General features: G+C 39.0%; 1 long non-coding RNA gene across 1 annotated transcript in view; it reads left to right on the forward strand.

Moving 5' to 3' along the window:
* LOC122889605 overlaps window positions 1–20,102 on the forward strand; it is a 40,524-nt gene that overhangs the window by 19,406 nt on the left and 1,016 nt on the right. The gene's annotated exons all lie outside the window — the stretch shown is intronic.

Consider the following 20,102-nt stretch of genomic DNA (forward strand, 5'->3'; position numbering starts at 1 on the left):
TTCCTGGTGCCCCTTGTGACAGTGTTGGCACCCAAACCAAAAGTACTAGAGAGTACTTTTCCCTGAGAGTATTAGGAACACGGGCATTGGGGTCTTCAGTGACTTAAGGCCATTCTGTCCAGTAATGAGGATAACATTTTCATTTCTAACCACAGATCACATATTAACACCAAAGTAGCCCCATATTCCTGTGTCTCATGGAGGCACACAAAAATTGTTCCTTTAGCTTCTTGCTTCAAGTCCTCCTTACACAGGGTTCAAATACCGGTCCCCGGAGGTGCATTATCAGAAGTAACAGACTCAACTTTCAAGTGTGTTCCCTCCGACCCCAAGCTATTTATGCAGCTCTCGACCTCATGCAACTCAGTTTATAAAAATAGTGGCCTGTGGGTCTTTACCCCACTGAATCTTCCAACTTTCAAGCCTATAACTGTGTATGGCATACGCTAGCTGTTAAGTGAACTTTTGTAAATTGAGAAATAAATGAGCCAATAAAAAGTCACAATATTATGAATTAAGGTGGTAGACATGGGCCTTTCTGGGACTCCTAAAATTCACTAGGCATCCTCTTACCTGAAGACACACACACACACACACACACATACACCCACACACACATACGCATTACTACAAAGAAGGAAAAAATTCTTGGTAGTTTGGGCACTTTCTTTTCTTTTGGGAAGAATCCCCCTCTAGTTAATGCTTGCCCCTTCATTGCCTACATTAATGCCAGGTTAGATGATCATGGCTCCCCGGTCAACATGATGAGCAGGTCAAGAGAATCTGTTGTACACTAGGGAGTTGGGTGTCACAAGGCAGAGAAAGGAAATTGTAGGCAGGCAGATAATCAAAGCACTGATGGGAGCCCATCACACCTGGAGTCAGTTATTTATAGAGTATTTACTATTTTATGATAGTTTTCTGAGTCTCTGGGAAGATATACAACTTACCCAGAGTAACATATATAGTGAGATTCAACCCTGGTTCTGTCTGAATCAAGAATTCAAGCAATTTCTATTCCCAAGCAATCTCAAAGCTAGCCGTTACATCATCAAGTCTGATCCACAGTTAGTAAATAAATATGAGAGTATAATCATTTGTTTTTTTATGTTACTTTTATAAACTTTCCTCTTTTTCTGAGTATTTTTTCTACAATTTACAGAATTCCTATAGCAGACTGTTGTCCATTTAAATGAGATGAGGTTTCACTCTTACTCCAACATTCTATTTATTTTGAAAAAAATTAACTTTGAAAGTCATTTTCTATTATTGTGGTATCATTTTGAAATGTAATATTATTTCATATCGATTGGTTATAGTTTATAATATTCCTCATAGATCCAAGAGAGTTTATCAGTGGACTTTTAGAGTGATCTTTTTTTGGGGGTAGGGGGTTGAGCAAGGAGGTGCAGAGGGAAAGGAAGAGAGAGAATCCCAGTCCCACCCTGGGCATGGAGCCTGATGCAGAGCTCAGTCCAACAACCCTGAGATCATGACCTGAGTCAGATGCTTAACTGATTGAGCCACCCATTTAAATCTACCATTTTCCTCTTCTCTTTTCAGCTGCCCTTAGACATGTCCATCCCTTCCTACTCCCCCACTTCGTCTCCTCTATTTCTTCTCACCCACTGCAGACTGAACTCTCAATATGTAAATTTGGACATGATTTATTAGATAATTTTAACCAGAGCATCTTTCCAAAAAGAGACATCCTGACTGCTTTGGCCCTGGGTAGACTTCTCAGACCAGGTGTGTTTGCCTAGAAGGCTTTCTGTGGGATAGGACAAGAGGCCAAAGGCTTCCATCACTGTAGCCTCTCCATAGGCCTTGGACAAGCAACTGCTTTTTTTCAACATCACCGTCTCCTTACTTTGGAGATTGGCATCCACTTAACAGTTTTTAAAACCTGTATAGAATTTTTATAAAAATTGTATAGAATTTTTATTAGAACTAGAATTGCCTAAAGAGCCAATATCCACCAATGATATTAGTGGGTAAGCAATGGACAATCTTTTCCATCTAGTGGTTGCTTGACTTAGGGAATAACTTTTCTTTTTTTTTTTAATTTTTTTATAAACATATATTTTTATCCCCAGGGGTACAAGCCTGTGAATCGCCAGGTTTACACACTTCACAGCACTCACCAAAGCACATACCCTCCCCAATGTCCATAACCCCACCCCTCTTCTCCCAACCCCCCTCCCCCCAGCAACCCTCAGTTTGTTTTGTGAGATTAATAGTCACTTATGGTTTGTCTCCCTCCCAATCCCATCTTGTTTCATTTATTCTTCTCCTACCCACTTAAGCCCCCATGTTGCATCCCCACTTCCTCATATCAGGGAGATCATATGATAGTTGTCTTTCTCCGCTTGACTTATTTCGCTGAGCATGATACGCTCTAGTTCCATCCATGTTGTCACAAATGGCAAGATTTCATTTCTTTTGATGGCTGCATAGTATTCCATTGTGTATATATACCACATCTTCTTTATCCATTCATCTGTTGATGGACATCTAGGTTCTTTCCATAGTTTGGCTATTGTGGACATTGCTGCTATAAACATTCGGGTGCATGTGCCCGGGAATAACTTTTCTTCAGGGAATTTTAAAATATCATAAGGGAGTACAAATAATTTAATCCAGTAACAGAAGTGTAAGCATACACATAATTGATCATTTGCTCTTGATCATATTACATTTGGTAGCTCCAAATAAATAGAAAATCTATCAATTAAAGACACTTTTGAACACAGGATTGAATGTTAACAGATAGGTGGATCAGCTCTGGATATTCTGATTTGTACTACTGAGGTAAGGCCTGGGCGTCCACATTAAAAAAAAATAATAAAAACAATTCCCAGGTGAAACAGTATACGGACACATATGTAGATGAATATCTATCCAGAGTTGAGAAGCACTGATATGCTCTGTACCAATTCTTAATAGAAACCATTTGCCTTTACAATATCTATCAAGCCAAAAGCTTTAAGAGAGAGAATCTGTCATGCACACTGGGTGAAAAAAGAGTAAGTTCAAAATTCTTCATGAGAAAAATCGGTAATCCGTCTTTGTTTGCCTCTCCTCCTCCCTTGTATTGGTAGGAATCCAAGGGTGAGGTGAGGGAGAACACTTGACCATGGGTAGCTCAGCCACTCTGAAGGCCTGGCTGCTGGCCCAGTGAGCAGTAACTCCACTCATAAAAGAAACTATCTCATGCTTCTCACTCAGAAGGAGATTAAAGGAACATGGTCCAGCTCATGAGATAGCTTTCTTTCCTGATGAGACAAAGCAAACCCAGTCCTCAGAGTTCTTCAAGATGCTAGAACCATGAGACAGCTAGATGGCTCAGTCGTTAGGCATCTGCTTTTGGCTCAGGTCATGATCCCAGGGTCCTGGGATTGAGCCTCATATCGGGCTCCCTACTCAATGCGGAGCCTGTTTCTCCCTCTTCCACTCTCCCTGCTTGGGTTTCCACTCTCACTGTGTCTCTCTCTGTCAAATAAATAAATAAAATCTTAAAAATAAAAAAAAAAGATGCTAGAACCACACCTACTCCAACCTTCCAGGGCCCTGGGGTTGTTTTTCACTCTGTCTAAAAGAGTGAAATCAAAACCCTTTCATCACTTTTCAGTTGAGGATCCTCTCACTGGGTGGGGAGAAGGTGGGAGAGCGTTAAAACTTTCTTCAGTTTTATTTTGTTGCAGGGTTTGTGTCTTCTGGGCAAAAAGTTCATTCTTCATTTTTCTTTTGAAAATTCTCTTTTTCTTTTGAGAATGAGAAAATGCAAGTCTCATAAGATGAAGACACTACCATAGCTCCCTTTCTACCTGACCTGGAATTGCTACCATTAGAGTGACCTCTACAAATTCAGCCCCCGGTGTGGGGACTTGATCCTCAGGAAGCCAAAGTTAATTTGCACAGCTCACTTTGGATGGGGTAAGGATGGGAAAATTATTAGATATCCAAGCAGATCCCAACTGAATAGATTATGAATCAGGCAAAGTTGGGTAGGATATGTTTGCCAGGGAAAAGGAAGCAGCAGGGGAATGTTTAAACTCCTCAGTTCTAGCCTCATTTTTGCTCCAGTCTGCTTAAGGAGCCTATGCAAAGTGGAAAGGCAGTGGGTCCTTACACTGATTTTTGCCTGCCCAGTTGCAATGCAAATACATGGGACATGGACACCTACAAAGAAAAACTCACTCAAAAAGAAGAACTTCGAAGGGTTGGAAGAAGAGTTGTGGAATTGGAAGGCAAATGGTGGCTGAATATGAATTTAGAATCATTAAATCCTGGTATCCCTTTTCCGGAAATGACCACAGAGATCATTGATTCAGTATACCTCCTTTCCCAGATGAGAGAGCTGGCCACCCGTGAGATTAAGCAATACGTTCCAGGCTGCAAAAACTATTGATCATACTAGAATGTTCCATGGTTGTCTGATTACTCCATTTCAGGGTTTTCTATTTCATTTAGAGCCAGCCTTGATTTCCAACTAAAAGGTTTCTTTTTAAGATTTTCAGTGTAACATATTTACTCTCTGAGATATTTTTTAATTAGCTGTCTGTGTTATCTCCAGTAAGTTACTCAGCTCCCCTGAACCACAGTTTCTATATCTATGACAGAGTTAGACCAGTTTTCTGTAGTACCTTAACAGGTCCTAACCTTTCTATAGTACCAATTTTCTATAGAACCTCAATCTGAGACCGGGATTCTTTTTCTTAAAGGATTTATTTATTTATTTGAGAGAGAGAGAGTGAGTGAGCCGGGTAGTCGGGCTTTGAGGAGGGAGAGGGACAAGCAGATTCCACGCTGAGCACAGAGCCCAACATAGGGCTTGATCCCACGACTGTGAGATCATGACCTGAGCCAAAATCAAGAGGTGGTTGTTTAATCTACTAAGCCACCCAGGCGCCCCTTAGCCCCATGATTCTTGAAAACAAAGTCATTTGTAAACTATCAGAAAAGAGCAGAGGTAGCAACATTTGATCTATGGGTACAAACTCGAGGTGTGTGTGTTGAAAGCTGAATGAACCCAAGCCTTGGGTGACCTTTGTCTTCTCTCATTCCTGTTATACGTATTGCCCATGTGTCCCAGGAGGCATTTGTCACTTGTCTTTCACATGTTTATAAGTACGTATATGTACGCGTATACACCCAGATTTATTTTGAGTTCCTGGAGGGCAGAAACTGTGTCTTCCTCTTCAGTAAATTCTCAGTATCTGGTATATAAGAGTATATAACGGTCTTTGAAGGTGATTAAGTTAGACTACTTTAAGTCATCTTTAAGTTAGATGACTTACTCCTTTGTTAGTTAATGAGGACATATATGGTCACATCCTAGGATATGTGGCTTGGATCATTACCCTGCATCTTGCCCATGTTCCCATGAGTATGGGATACACCACTTTCAGTTATCTTCTCATTGGAAGGGATGAGAATGCGAGCAGGACGTGGGCCCAAATACGGAACCGAATCTTCAGAATCATTAAGCAACTTAAAGGCTCCTCTTTTTTTCTAACAAAAGGAAATAAATGTGGCTGTATTTTTGCAACATTCACTTTGTTTAATGAAAATGTTCATAATGTGAGCAAATCAGAATTTTGAGCCCAACGCTAGAAAGGCTGCATTGTGAGAACTTCTCTACTCAGCCTTTTCTCTCATCCCTCTAAGGGAATGGAGGAATACAGAAAGAGTTTGGGTTGATATTCAGACAAAATTATGTGACTTAACCTCTCTGAACCTCAGCATCTTCATCTGAAAATGGGAGCAATAATGCCTTTTCAGGACACTTCTGTGGGGATTAGATTGAATAGTCCAGAGGATCTAGCCCCATGCCTGGTTCATGATAGGTCCTCACTAAACTGTTTGTGAGTTGGCGGGAAAAACGGGCACGGCAACTGCATTACCTGATCATTGTTTCCCAGCTAGTTGTTTAAACTACTGGTCACAACTTACTCATGACTTTCATTTTCAAAATACTTGTCACAATACTTTTCTGCAAATCTCTGTAAGGAAATGGCATTTATCCTTCCTAAGTAGGAAGCCAACTCTATACAGATACACACGTGTGTACACACACACACACACACATATCGCTGCTCTCCCAGGAAGTTAAGACAAATGTAATATTTATGCATACGCATGGCCTATAGTTCTCTCTCTATAAACGCACAGTCATTTAGAATATAGCTTCTTTAAAGACAATGGATCCTGTGCTAGTGTAATCCTGTCAAGTTCCTAGGCATATGAGAAAACCACATACTATGGTCGTGTTTTGTTAGAATAAGAGTCTCCCTCACCAGTGACTCATCCCTTGAATGTTTCATATTCTAAGCATTTCCCCCCTACCCAATCCTTGTGTCTCTTCCATGCATTTGTCTTTATATTTGCATTGTCTGGTAATTTGGCCTATGTGAGGTATTCTTCTCTACGGTCCCCAGGGTCTTGTATCTTGTTTTGAACTTCTTCTCTATCCTTGCTCCCTTTTTATCAGATGTCATCCATTGTGCCTCGCTATTTTACCCTTGGGTGTTTCAATTATGCATGAATGAGATCTGCCTCACAGTTGCGCGTTTCCATTTTCAGTCTAAATAACCGCTCACAGGAATGAAAGTGTCTGCACTGAACGTGAGAGGCGCTCCGCTGGTTGCGGGTTTCTCTCGGGCTCACTCTGGTCCTCTCTCCTGGTAGCAAATTTAGGGATGTGTTGAAAGCAGCGCTCGTCTGCATTCACCAGGCCCTTGGTAGCGCCAGAGCTCTTGCAGCGAGCTCTCTCCAGCCTTCGCTCCAAAATTCCAGCTAAAGCGTCTGTTGCCACGTTTGTGTGTTTGCAACTACTGTGGTTGCGTTGAATTTCCTTTTAAACAAGAACCAGATAATTTAGCAGCAGGTTCTCTGCACATCTGAAATCAATGAATAGGGTTTCAGCAGTGCCAATAAATCAGTGTTCCTCTCATAGGCCCCATGTTTTAAATCAGCCAGAATTTCTCAAGATTTCAAACTTAACCACGTTTTGGAAGAGGTAGGAAGTAGAGGAACGGAAACAGATCATCTTAGTACTAAAAGGTGTGTGTGCCTAAAGGCAGATGCAGAGAAGAACAGAAAGAGGATGATGGTTAGGGTTGGTTTCCTTTTGTGGATTACCACTCTGGCCATGACTAGAAGCTCTCAGCTGTCCCAGCTTGTTCTGGACATAGGACTTGCCACTTTTTATTAATTACTATATTGCACTTATTTGATTATGTGTCTCCAGCACCCAGAACAATGCCTCACCCACAAAAGAAACTCAATGGTGCATGAATTGATGAGTGACTGAATCATAAAGATGTTACAATAGTGACAATAAAAAGAATTGTCTAATGCATTTTAATTATATACTGTAAATAAACCTATAAAATTGCTAGCCTTTTAAAAAATTTCAGTCCTTTTTAAAAAGTTTTTATTTAAATTCCAGGTAGTAAATATATGGTATAATACTAGTTTCAGGTGTACAATATAGTGATTCAGCACTTCCACGCATCACCTGGTGCTCATCACAGCTGCACCCCTTAGTTCCCATCATCTATTTTACCCATCCCCCTACCCACCTCCCTTTGGGTAACCATCAGTTTGTTCTCTATGGTTAAGAGTCTGTTTCTGGGTTTGCCCCCCTCTTTCCTTTTGCTTGTTTGTTGTTTTTCTTAAACTCCACGTATTCCCGGGTTGCAAGGGTGGTTCAGTATTGGCAAATCAATCAGTGTGATACACCACATTTATAAAAGAAAGGATAAGAACCATATGAGCCTTTCAATAGATGCAGAAAAAGCTTTTGATAAAGTGCAATATGCTTTCATGATCCTTTCACCAAAGTATGTTTAAAGAGAACAATCTCAACATAATAAAGGACATATATGAAAAACTCACAGCTAATCTCATCCTCAGTGCGGAAAAACAGAGCTTTTCCTTTATGGTCAGGAACAAGGAAGGGATGCCTGGCTCACCACTGTTATTTAACATAATACTGGAAGTCCTGGCCACAAGTCAGTAAATGAAAAGAAATAAAAGGCATCCAGATTGGCAACAAAGAAGTAAAACTTTCATTATTTGCAGATGACATGATGTTCTATATAGAAAACCCAAAGACTCAACCAAAAAGCTGCTAAAACTGATATACAAATTCAGTAAATTCATAGGTTACAAAATCAATGTACAGAAGTCTGTTGCATTTCTATACACCAATAATGAAGCAGAAGAAAGAGAAATCAAGGAATCAATCCCATTTACAACTGTACCAGAAACAATAAGATACCTAGGAAGAAACTTAACCAAAAAGATGAAAGACTATGAAACTATTAAACACTGATGAAAGAAATAGAAATTGAAGATGACACAAAGCAATGGAAAGCCATTCCATGCTCATGGATTGGAAGAACAAATATTGTTAAAATGCCTATGCAACCCAAAGCAATCTACACATTTAATACAATCCCTATCAAAATACCATCAGCATTTTTCACAGAGCAAAAACAAACAATTCTAAAATTTGTGTGGAACCACTGAAGACCCAAAGTACCCAATGCAACCTTGAAAAAGAAAAGCAGAGCTGGAAGCATCACAATTCCATACTTTAAATTACATTGCAAAACAGTAGTGATCAAGACATATGATACTGGAACAAAAACAGATAAATAGATCAATAGAACAGAATAAAAAAAAAACAGAAATGAACCCACAACTATATGGTGTATTATCTTCTACAAAACAGAAAAGAATATCCAATGGGAAAAAGATGGTCTCTTCAACAAATGGTGTTGGGAAAACTGGACAGCAATAAGCAAAAGAATGAAACTGGACCACTTTCCTACATCATATACAAAAATAAATTCAAAATGGATTAAAGACCTAAACGTGAGACTTGAAACCATAAAAATTGTAGAAGAGAACATAGCAGTAACCTCTTTGACATCAGCCATAGCAACTTCTCCTAAGGCAAGGGAAACAAAAACAAAAATAAACTATTGTGACTTCATCAAAATAAAAAGCTTGTGTACAGTGAAGGAAACAACCAACGAAACTAAAATGCATCCTATGGAATGGAAGAAGATACTTGCAAATGAGATATCTGATAAAGGATTAGTATCCAAAATATCTAACGAATGTATAAAACTCAACAACCCCCCCAAACCAAATAACCCAATTAAAAATGGGCAGAAGACATGCACATTTTTCCAAAGACAATAGATACATTAAAAATGCTTAACATCACTCATCATCAGGGAAATACAAATCAAAACCACGATGAGATACTACCTCACGCATGTCAGAATGACTAACGTCAACAACATGGGAAACAACAGGTGTTAGTGAGGACGTTCATTGTTGGTGGGAATGCAAGCTGTTGTAACCACTCTGGAAAACAGTATGGAGGTTCCTCAGAAAGATAAAAAAAGAACTACCATATGATCCAGCAATTGCACTATAAGTATCTACACAAAGCATACTAAAATACTAATTCGTAGAGATATTTGTATCCTGATAGTTATAGCAGCATTATCTACAATAGCTAAATTATGGAAGTAGCCCAAGTGTCCAGCAACAGATGAATGGATAAAGAAGAAGTGGTATATCTATATAGATATATAGATATTATGTATATAAATATATACATATAAATGGAATATTACTCGACCATTAAAAGAATGAAATCTTGACATTTGTAAGAACATGGGTGGCGCTAAAGAGTATTATACTATGGGAAATAAGTCAGTCAAAAAAGGACAAAAACCTCTAAATCAAATTTGCTGAGGGTTTTTATCATGAATCCATGTTGTACTTTCTCAAATACTTTTTCTGCAACTATTGAAATGATCATATGGTTCTTATCCTTTCCTTTATTAATGTGTTGTATCATGCTGATAATTTGCCAGTATTGAATCACCCTTGCAACTTATGAATAAATCCCACTTGATCGTGGTGAATGATTTTTTTTAATAAAATCAGTAATTTTGTAACTAGAAAAATTTTAGGTGGTCTTTTTTCCCTGAGCATTGTTCTAATAATCCTTTGAATCCTGTGCACAAAATAACTTTAAATATGTCTGTGCTATCTGTATATAAGAAGGCTTCTTGATTATTAATATAATTGGAATAGTGTGCATAATTAGAGAAACAATACAAAGTAGCTCTTTGCTCTGGTGAACAAAGTGCGTTACGCCTGCACTTATACAGAATAATACCTCAGAGCCTTAGCAAGATTATTTTTTAATATAATTTAATATTTTTCAGTGTTCCAAAATTCATTGTTTATGCACCACACCCAGTGCTCCATGCAATACGTGCCCTCCTTAATACCACCACCAGGCTCACCCAACCCCCACCTCCCGCCCCTCCAAAACCTTCAGTTTGTTTCTCAGAGTCCACAGTCTCTTGTGGTTCGTCTCCCACTCTGGTATTTTTCAGCCCAGTTAATGGTTTAATGCTTCTCACTCTGCAGAGGCCACGAGGCTGGCCCTTGTTGTGTAAGCAACCCATTCAGCCAATCTGTAGTGCATAGTCTCCGTTTTCCTACAGTCTCATTGAGATGAAAAGCAACTGGGTGCCCGGGAAATGTGTGTGCAGTTTCCTGAGCTGCTCCTGCTCCCTTTCTTTAAAAGAGAACATCTTTAACAATGTGTCAAGCACTTGGATTGTGCTGTGTGGTCATAAAGAGCAACGTCCTGCATCATAGAGATGACAAAAGGTCATGCGTTCATACATGTGTGCAACATCAGAAGAGTAACTAGTAGCCTCAAACAGAAGCAAGACACTTGTATGTAGGCTGGCATTTCCCAGGCATTTGGATTTTATGAGAGAAAATTGTGAAATAGTTTTTAAAAGACTGTGTAGATCCAATATGGAGCTTCAAACTTTTTACTGAAACATGAGACAATTAAAATCACATGCATAACCTACTATTAACTGTCACCATCATAAAACAAAGGACAGTTACTTTTTTTAAAAAAAAAAGGGAAATACAGGGGTGACTATGCGACTCAGTCGGTTAAGCATCTGCCTTTGGCTCAAGTCATAATTCCAAGGTCCTGGGATCAAGTCCCACATCCGGCTCCCTGCTCGGCCGGGCCTGCTTCTCCGTCTCTCTCTCTGCCTGCCTCTCTATCTACCTGTGCTCTTTCTCTAGCTCTCTGTCGAATAAATAAAAGAAATCTTAAAAAAAAAAAAAAAAGGAAAGACATAATTTCAGCAGCTTTTTAAGTGGAAGTGTCCTAATGTGCTTAATAAACAAAAAAAAAAGTGGAAGTGTCCTTATTTTTCTTTTTCACAAGGTTTGGCCCCCATGGTGTGTGGCTCAGCTTGTGCAACCACCCACACTGGAAGCCTCCTGCCTCGGTCCTTCAGGAACAATCTGCCAAGCCCTGTACTGAAGATCTGGAAGCTGCTTCTTTTCAGTCCGAGGCAGGCACACAAGAGATGTTCAGATTTTTACTGCTTCTTTAAATTAACAAATAAAAGTCTGTGCCTGTCCTTGAAGTAAACTTTCAAAACCCATTCGACCAATAGCAGAGTAACCAACCCCCTTGTCCTGTGGATTTCTTATGTTCCCAGGAAAACCTAGGAAATAGAAGCATGTAAGAACACCAATGGAAAACTGAGTTTTGCTTTAACTGCCAACTAAATCTTTCCTCTTCTGAGGATTCATTATCATTCAGTCTGGTCAATGTTTTCTCTTGAGTGTACGATTTCAAGTATAATAAACAAAAGTGTTCATCTGTGATGTGATCAGCAGAGCTTCTAATGGGACAGAGATAAGAAGCAAAGTAAATACAAATCAACAAACATGACTTTAGGAAAAAAAAACAACACTGTCTCTCTAGGGAACTCCAGAAAGAAAAAAAAAAATAGCAAAACAAAGCAACCAGAAAAGAATCAACCTGCTTAAACAAAGACTGGGTGTAAGAGATATGATTATTAGTTAAATCTTCTTAATGAAATGTGCGGACCTAGGTGCTCTTAGATAGATAATTCATGTGCAATTTTATTATCTCTCAAGGTTTAATTAAATATTTGCCTTTTGGCTAATCAACAGCAATTAATAAGGGATGCTTATATTCACACCGGTTATAAGAAATGTGGACACGGCCTCCACTGGAATTTTAGTGGTCTTCTTAATGAAAGCAAAGGTAAGCAGTAACATGATGGCCCATGTGCCAGGTCGGAATTGAAAACCTGGGTATCAGTTTGGGTTCTCCAGAGACATAGAACCCCTAGGATGTGAGTGCATGTGTGTGTTTGTGTGTGTGTGTGTGTGTGTGTGTGGAGAGAGAGAGAGAAAGACGGAGAAACCGAGGGACAGATAAACTTATTTTAACGAGATTTCTTGGCTCCTCCAATTGTGGGGCTGCAAGTCCAAATTCCCCAGGTCAGGCCAGCAGGTCCTAAGCAGGTCCTAAGGCAGACTGAAGGCAAAATTCCTTCTTCCTCCAGGGACTTCAGTCTTTCATTTATCTGAGTTACTTACAATTTACCGATTTAAACATGACTCTTACCTGAAAAAAAAAATACCTTCACAGAAATAGCTTGACTGTTGCTTGGCCAAGTATCTGGGTACCATGGCCTAATCAAGTTGACACATAAAATTAATCATCAGAACCCTGAAAATGAAAAAATAAAAAATAAAAAGACAGGAGGATACTTATTTTAAAATAGAAGGCTTGAAATGAAAAGATAAATATAATAAATACTTGATAGATAAAATCCCTTTTAAGTACCACACTTCTCAGCATAAGACTAGAAGAAGGAATTTGGATTAAAAGGAAAACAGTAATAATGGATAACCTATCTGAAATCATCTCTATTCTGAGACTGTCATGTTGTGTTTTATGTCTAGATACACACTCATGGCACCCAAAATACACACATGGAGTACACTTCAGTTGTCACCCAGAAAAGCATTAAATGGCAAAGTAAAGATGGGATGCTTATTAAAAACATAAAGGACCAACTTGTCATAAAACAAATGATGACTTTGATACTCATCGTGGTGCCACCATTTCATGCAAGCAGGATATTATTTTTTACCATGTTAGTCTTAAAAATGAACAAATATCATCTCTTCTGAGATTGGACCAAAAAACTTGGGAGTAAAATGCAGTGACTGGATGATCTCACCTCTAAAAGAAGAAATAACAATGGCCTCTGTTTCAGTGAGTTTTTGGAGATATATTATGACATATGACATGAAAAAGTTCTTGGTATAATACCTGATTCACAGTGAACGTCCATTCCATGTTTATCACTATCGAGGCAATGCGGGACTTTATTAAAAACTTGCTGTTGATTTCACTCAGCCCCTTTACTCTAAATATCTGAGCCAAGTTACTTATCTTGCACTTTCCATACACAGTCTATGTAAGTGATGAGACTTAGTTTTTCCTTTAGAGAAAAAAGAAAGAAGAATAAAAGTAATTTCCCAGGTTCAGGCACTAGAAAAGAAAAAGAAATTATTAAAAAAAAAAAGTCTGGGGCGCCTGGGTGGCTCAGTGGGTTAAGCCTCTGCCTTCAGCTCAGGTCATGATCTCAGGGTCCTGGGATCGAGTCCCACATCGGGCTGTCTGTTCAGCAGGTAGACTTCTTCCCCCCGCCCCCTCTCTGCCTGACTCTCTGCCTACGTGTGATTGTTCTTTCTACCAAATAAATAACTAAAATCTTAAAAAAAAAAAAAAAGTCCTCCTCCCTTCAAGGATTGCAACTTTGTCTAGGGCCCAAGGCAGACCAGCAGAAATGGGCTGGGTTTCAGCTGCCACTTTGCACCTCCTCTCCTCGGGATCCTTGGGTCTCCTTGGGTCTGAAACACACAGTGCTATCTTTGACCTCTGCTCGTGTTCCCAAGGTGTCTGAATAAGGTATTTAACATCACCCTGTCAGCCAGACAAATTAAATCAAGTACCTTTCTTTTTTCTACTGGAGTAGATATCATGTGACACGATACCATCCTAATAGACTGATACATAAAGCTTTTCAACAAAGAGAACTTAAATTCATGCAACAACACCCAGAAATGGATTGTTTGGGGGAATAATTAATTTTCTATTCCTGTATTCTGCCCATCCTTCCTAAAATCTGCACCGAAAACAGCCAGGAAGGAGATACTCAAAGATACAGGTGATGAGGCACCAGAAGATTCACCTTTGCCAGGAGATGGGACTGATTTTTTTTAGGTATTCCATCTTTGGGTCAGATCATTTTGGAGGTGTCTTTCTTTTCCTCAGCTACTCTGTCCATTGCTCTCAAAATCACAAAATTTCTCCTGGACATGTCTAGCAAGAGAAATAAGGTAAGAGAAAATGACTGATAATTCTGAATAGAGGCTGGGTCACGGGATCAGACAGGCACTAGGAAGGCTGGGCGGAATTGGTTCTAAAGACCAAGGGACTGGAATCATCTGGGACTGGGACTGAGCTAAAATAAAGTCTGGAATATGGGCTCAGCCATGGCCACAGATGCTTTTTAACACACCAGGAGCGAGGCTGTGAGCCCGGGAAAGGTGGTGGAGGTGAGCTAGACATCTCAGGAAAGACGTCTCCAGGATTTTCCCCTTTGACATTTGTATAGACTGGTGTGGATTGAATGGCAATTCTTCAGAAAGAAATGAGCTGATTACTCCTCAGAAAGTGTGTCTGAGTGTGCATGCACCCGTGCTCAGGAGTGGAAAGGAATACTTTCTTCCTCTCCCTAGTCTAAAGATCACCTATTGCCTACACTTGTCCAGTGCAGAAGATGGGAAGGCGAACAGAATCATGGGCAGGAACAACTCACCAGTAGGTCATTTGTGTTTTCAGTTACTACTGTTCCTTCCATGATAAGAGGAATAGTGCCTCAGTTTCATATGATAAGCTTCAGTGAAGTCTGAGGGAAGCTTGCAAGTCATTATATTCCAGAGAATTCGTTCTGCTGGCTCCAGATTCACTTGGGTTCTTTGAAATTTTAGAATGTGATGAGGGCTTTTTATCTGTACCAAATAAATATGAGTAGTAATGCTTAGCTGCATTGGGGTTTTTGGACTTTTGGCCATTTCATTGCTCATCCACAACTCCATGAGGAAGAAAAGAGGAAATAAAAGGAAATGAAACTTAAATCAATTGTGTTCTGTTATTTCTCTGTGATATACTCTGTTTAGCTAGAGGAAAGTCAAACAGGTTAGCTGAAAAGGCAGTTCAGGGATTACTTGTAAATGTCCATAATCCATCTTGTCTCTGAAAGATAGATGACATGCCGCCTTTATTGTAGGATTGAATTGGATATTGGATTAGATAAAGGCCTGACTTTTTAAAGAGGTGGTTGGCCTATGTTAACTCTGTGTCCATTTTTGGCTGGGTAATCATTTCGTCTCTCTGGACCTCAATTCCTCAGTTGTAATTTGGACTGGATGATCTCCCTTCGCCCAGAAAGCTTCCATGAGCCACTGGCAGTTACAGAAATTCATTAGCAACTAGGAGTCCTTACACCCATCTAACTTTGTGACCGTTAATCATCATTTTATGAGAAAGTTGATTGGAAGTTTAGTGAAATTTTGGGGTCATAAAACAGAGTCAGAAGCCTGGCCTTGTTCTCATTAATCCCTTGTTCCTTCATGGGATCTAACTTCCCTCTAGACCTCTAGCCAGTTACTACTGCCATACTTCTCTCTCCTTGTTTTCAAGGACTAATCAGAAGTGGCCTCCTTTTCCAAGTTCACTGCTGAGTGTGTGAGCTTTACTCTAAATAAATCCCTCACCCCACAGTTCAGAGCTCTGGCTATCTAATCCACCTCCTTAGTATCTGTAGACTTCGGGGGCATAAACGTACTAACTCTTATTCTAACAGAACTCAAACATGTTATTTCTACCTCTTTTAACACTTTATTATTTTCTTCCAGATCGTCCTCTTGCTTTGTGCAGTCTTTAACCTGAGAGTGCAATTTTGATCTATTTTCTTATTTTCAGATTATTATCAGGGCAGTTATCTCTGAGTCTTTTGGCACTCACTTTGATTTTATCTTAATTTCATTCATGGTGTGATGTATATTTCTTCATATAGAACCCATCTTCATAATCAACTGTCTGAACAAATTGATAGGATAAAATAAACTTTCAGAGTGAGGTACTTAATGTAGTTCATTTAGATATTCTTGAAGGCCAAATGTTCACTTGTTATATAGTATAAACTAGAGTGATTTTGTTGAATTGTAGAGCATATGCAGTATAACTTCATTTTCCCCATAGAATAGTATTTATGATGGATAATTATTTTCTCTCCCACCAGTTGTTCATGACTTTATAAAATTTTATTATGTCATTCTCAAACTTTTTTTCACTTCTTACGTTTTTGTGGTGATTACAAAATTTAGTATGCCTGTGCTATTGCTAATGATAGCTAGTAGTGGCTTCCTTCTAGTTATCCAAAGGTAAACTTTCCTTGTCATGCATCAGACTAGATCCATTTTCCCTGCCAATTTTTCTAGTCTGTTTTACTTTTTTTTTTAACCTCAAATCTTTTGTTTTCATTCTTTCTCTGAAAACTATATCGAAGTTTCTAAAGCTTTCAGACTCATATGGCATACCTGTGTCTTGAGAAATAGTTAGATGCAATGAAGGAAGTTTGATATCTTTGTAATGATAATTTAATGGCTGTACTTCTTGATGTTAGAAAATTGCTCAAAGTAAAACAGTCCGAATGAGATTACAATGTGTGCAGTCATTAAGAATATCTGATAGGCATGCTATGAATCATACATTAAATTGTGTTCTGACTTAAATTTAAAGCATTAGCTTAAACAATTCTCTATAGAATAAATAGTATCTTGACCTAGATTTTGATTATTATCTTTCATTCAGTCTCGAAGAAGACCTTCAAACTCACTTGCCTGAGGCACTTGCAGGCTCCAGGTTTTTTTTCAGCTCATGAAAGAAAGATAAGTCACTCTTGAGAAGTGAGAAATCCTACTGTAAAAACCCAGTGAGGGATTATCTCTGTTTCCTTTAACCAAATCACACCTTTGTAGACCCTTAGTTTATTATTATCAATTTATTTGACTCTTTAACCATAATCCGTGGCTGTCATATGTTAACATTACTACAGCTGGTGTAAGAGAAGGTATGGTTTAAATGTATCCCATTAGGCAATTTTATTTTGAAAGTGATCATTTCTAACTACTAATTTAAAATTGCTAATTAAACAAATTTGACCAATGGCTGGAAGCCTGGAAGCAAAGACACCATATAAAACCATTAAGGAGTGGAGGTAGATTAGTAGAGTCAGCTCACTGGGGCTGAATCAATGGCTCAAATGGAAATGGGGTTGTGAAGTGAGGCAGAGATGGGGGTTAGTGGTGAGAGGGAAATGGGAAGCCCTGCCTCAGATAGGAGCTGGCCACACAGAAGACTGCAGTTGGATTTTAGCCAACCTTAGTTTTTACATATCACATTCCTCCCATTCTCCAAATTCCAAGCAAATACTTAGGGTACATTAAATAATTATTCTGTGAATGTTGTCAAACATAGTGATAGTAGCTTACTGGTTTAGATGTTGGCAGAGCAAACTTCTCTATTCTCTTTCAAAAGAAAGTTTATGTATTTGATTTTTATTATGTAGCCTGTTAACACATCCTCCTTGGATGGTTTTCAGTCCATTCTTGGTACTAACTACAATCAGTATTTCATCCAAATAGATATCACTAATCTTGAGGTCCAGACCTGTTTGTTCCACAACATCTTGACATCTTCCCCCAGAATATCTCATGGACTTCCTAAATTTAAGATGTCAAAGTAGCACCCTGGATTTGCCCTCTCTCTTCCACCTGAGACCCAACTTTGCCTCCTTCAGATTTCTTCATTGCAGTAAAGGAGTCACCATCCTTCTAGTTGCTGAATCCAAATGTCTCAGATTTAGTAGTGGCACTGAAAAAATTTCCTTGGCTTCTTTCTCCATTTCTACTACTCTAATTTGAGCCACCTCATTCTTTTGCCAATCTACTGAATGCAGATGCCCACTGAGAAGTCTTCTTGTCCACTCTTGGTTTCCTATAGCCCATCTTTCACAAATAGCCAGGAGACATTTAACCATGTCAAAAAGATCACACCACTCTCTTGCTTAAATCTCTCAAGTGGCAGTCCAACACACTTGTAATAATATCTGATTTCCATATCATGGCCAAAGGTTCTGTGTAGTTACCCCTCTACCTCATTTCATACATACCCACTGTCCCCTTAGATCATTACCCATCCCTCAAGTGTGTATTCTGACTGTTGTCTATGTATTAGTTTTCTATGCTCAGTAACAAATCACCACAGACTTAACAACTTAGAACAACACATCTATCATCTCATAGTTTCTGTGGGTTGGGACTCTAGGCATGACTTACCGAGGTCCTCTACTGAGCCTCATAGGCTGCAATCAAGGGGTTGGCCAGGGCTGAGTTCTCATGTGAAAGCTCAACTAAGGAGGCATCCATTTTCTCACTGGTGTGTTTTTTGGGGGCATTTGATTTCTTGGGACTGTGGCTTTTTCAAAAGCCAGTGAGAAAGAGAGAGAGACACACACACTAGAGTGAGTCTGATGACAAGATGAAGTGCTTACATAAAATAATCTTGGAAGTGACATCTCATCATTTTTACCATATTTCATTTGTTAGAAGCAATTCACAGGTACTACTCACACACAAGGAGAAGGGATTATCCAAAGATGTGAACACGGGAAAGAGGCAATCACAGGGAGTCACCTGACTTGTTGGTCTTCCACAGGGCAACATGTCAGCTCTGCTTCTACCTCTGGAGCTTCACCTGTTCTATCCCTTCTACCTATGAGGTTCTCCACCCAAACCTCCCCGTCCCAAGTTCTGTGTCCAACAATTCTATTCCATCATTTATTCAAAGGACACTTTTACATGGAGGCCTTCTCTAAACAACATCCCCCAACATATGTGTACACCGACACACACACACACACAAAATCATGGATTATATGGATTATATTATCCTCTTTTATCTTATTCATAGCCCCGAAATCATCTTGTTTGCTTATTTGCTGTGTGTCCCATTCCCCCCACTGGAATGAAATGTCCAAATGCCCATTAGAGTGGAGCTCATTTAGCACTGTATATTCAGCTCTTGGAAGTGATATGCAACAGCATAACTAATATTGTTGAGTACATTTAAAATAATACTGGAATAAAAAGCTGATAGTTCATAATTTTACATGGGATAAGGAATGAAAGAACTATAAGATTCCCACGTAAAAACTTTAAAAAATTTACCAAAACCCTGTTCTAAATATTAGTCTGCTAAGGTGAATAGCCAAGTCTAAAACACATTATTTTGAATTCCAAGGTCTGAATTAAAATTTGTAATGATTTATGCCTTCTTCTTTTGAAAGGATTTGAAGGAAAATGATACTGCTTATAAAATATTTTATTTCTACAATGATAATTTTATTCTTAAATATGCAGTCCTTCTTTGTATGAATATTAGTAATGATTATAGTAGTAAACTTCATCTTAATTTACACTCCTATGTATTTCCAGGTTGGAAAAAATTGACAAATTGAATAACTGTAATACTCATTGGGGCAACAAAAAGATATTAAAGTCAGCCTCTTTGTAGAGTGTCATGAGAAAGCAGTCTTTGGTGAAAGCACTAACTCAATGTGTAGTTTACAGCTTGATAGACTAAAAAACAAACAAACAAACAAAATGCCAGTTCACGAAGAAGCAATCAGGATGTAGCAATTGATTTATATAAAGCAAAAATCTGAGAAGACTAGTTTATGCACCAGAATGCCAATTTATATTTGAATCTGTATTTGACAAGGCAACAAATCCTGACCATTTAATTAGGACATAACTTCCCATTTCACTGAGGAAAGTAAACGTAGATCAGAAAGTTTATTGATGAATATTGAATAAGAAAGGAGTCAGATGTCTTTATAAGATGGGTCTGTCAGGGGGCACCTGGGTGGCTCAGTGGGTTAAGCCTCTGTCTTCGGCTCGGGTCATGGTCCCAGGGTCCTGGGATCAAGCCCCACATGGGGTTCTCTGCTCAGCGGGGAGCCTGCTTCTCCCTGTGTCTCTACCTACTTGTGATCTCTCTCTCTATG

This window comes from Neovison vison, chromosome 11, assembly GCF_020171115.1.
Source record: "Neovison vison isolate M4711 chromosome 11, ASM_NN_V1, whole genome shotgun sequence".
Lineage (NCBI taxonomy): Eukaryota > Metazoa > Chordata > Mammalia > Carnivora > Mustelidae > Neogale > Neogale vison.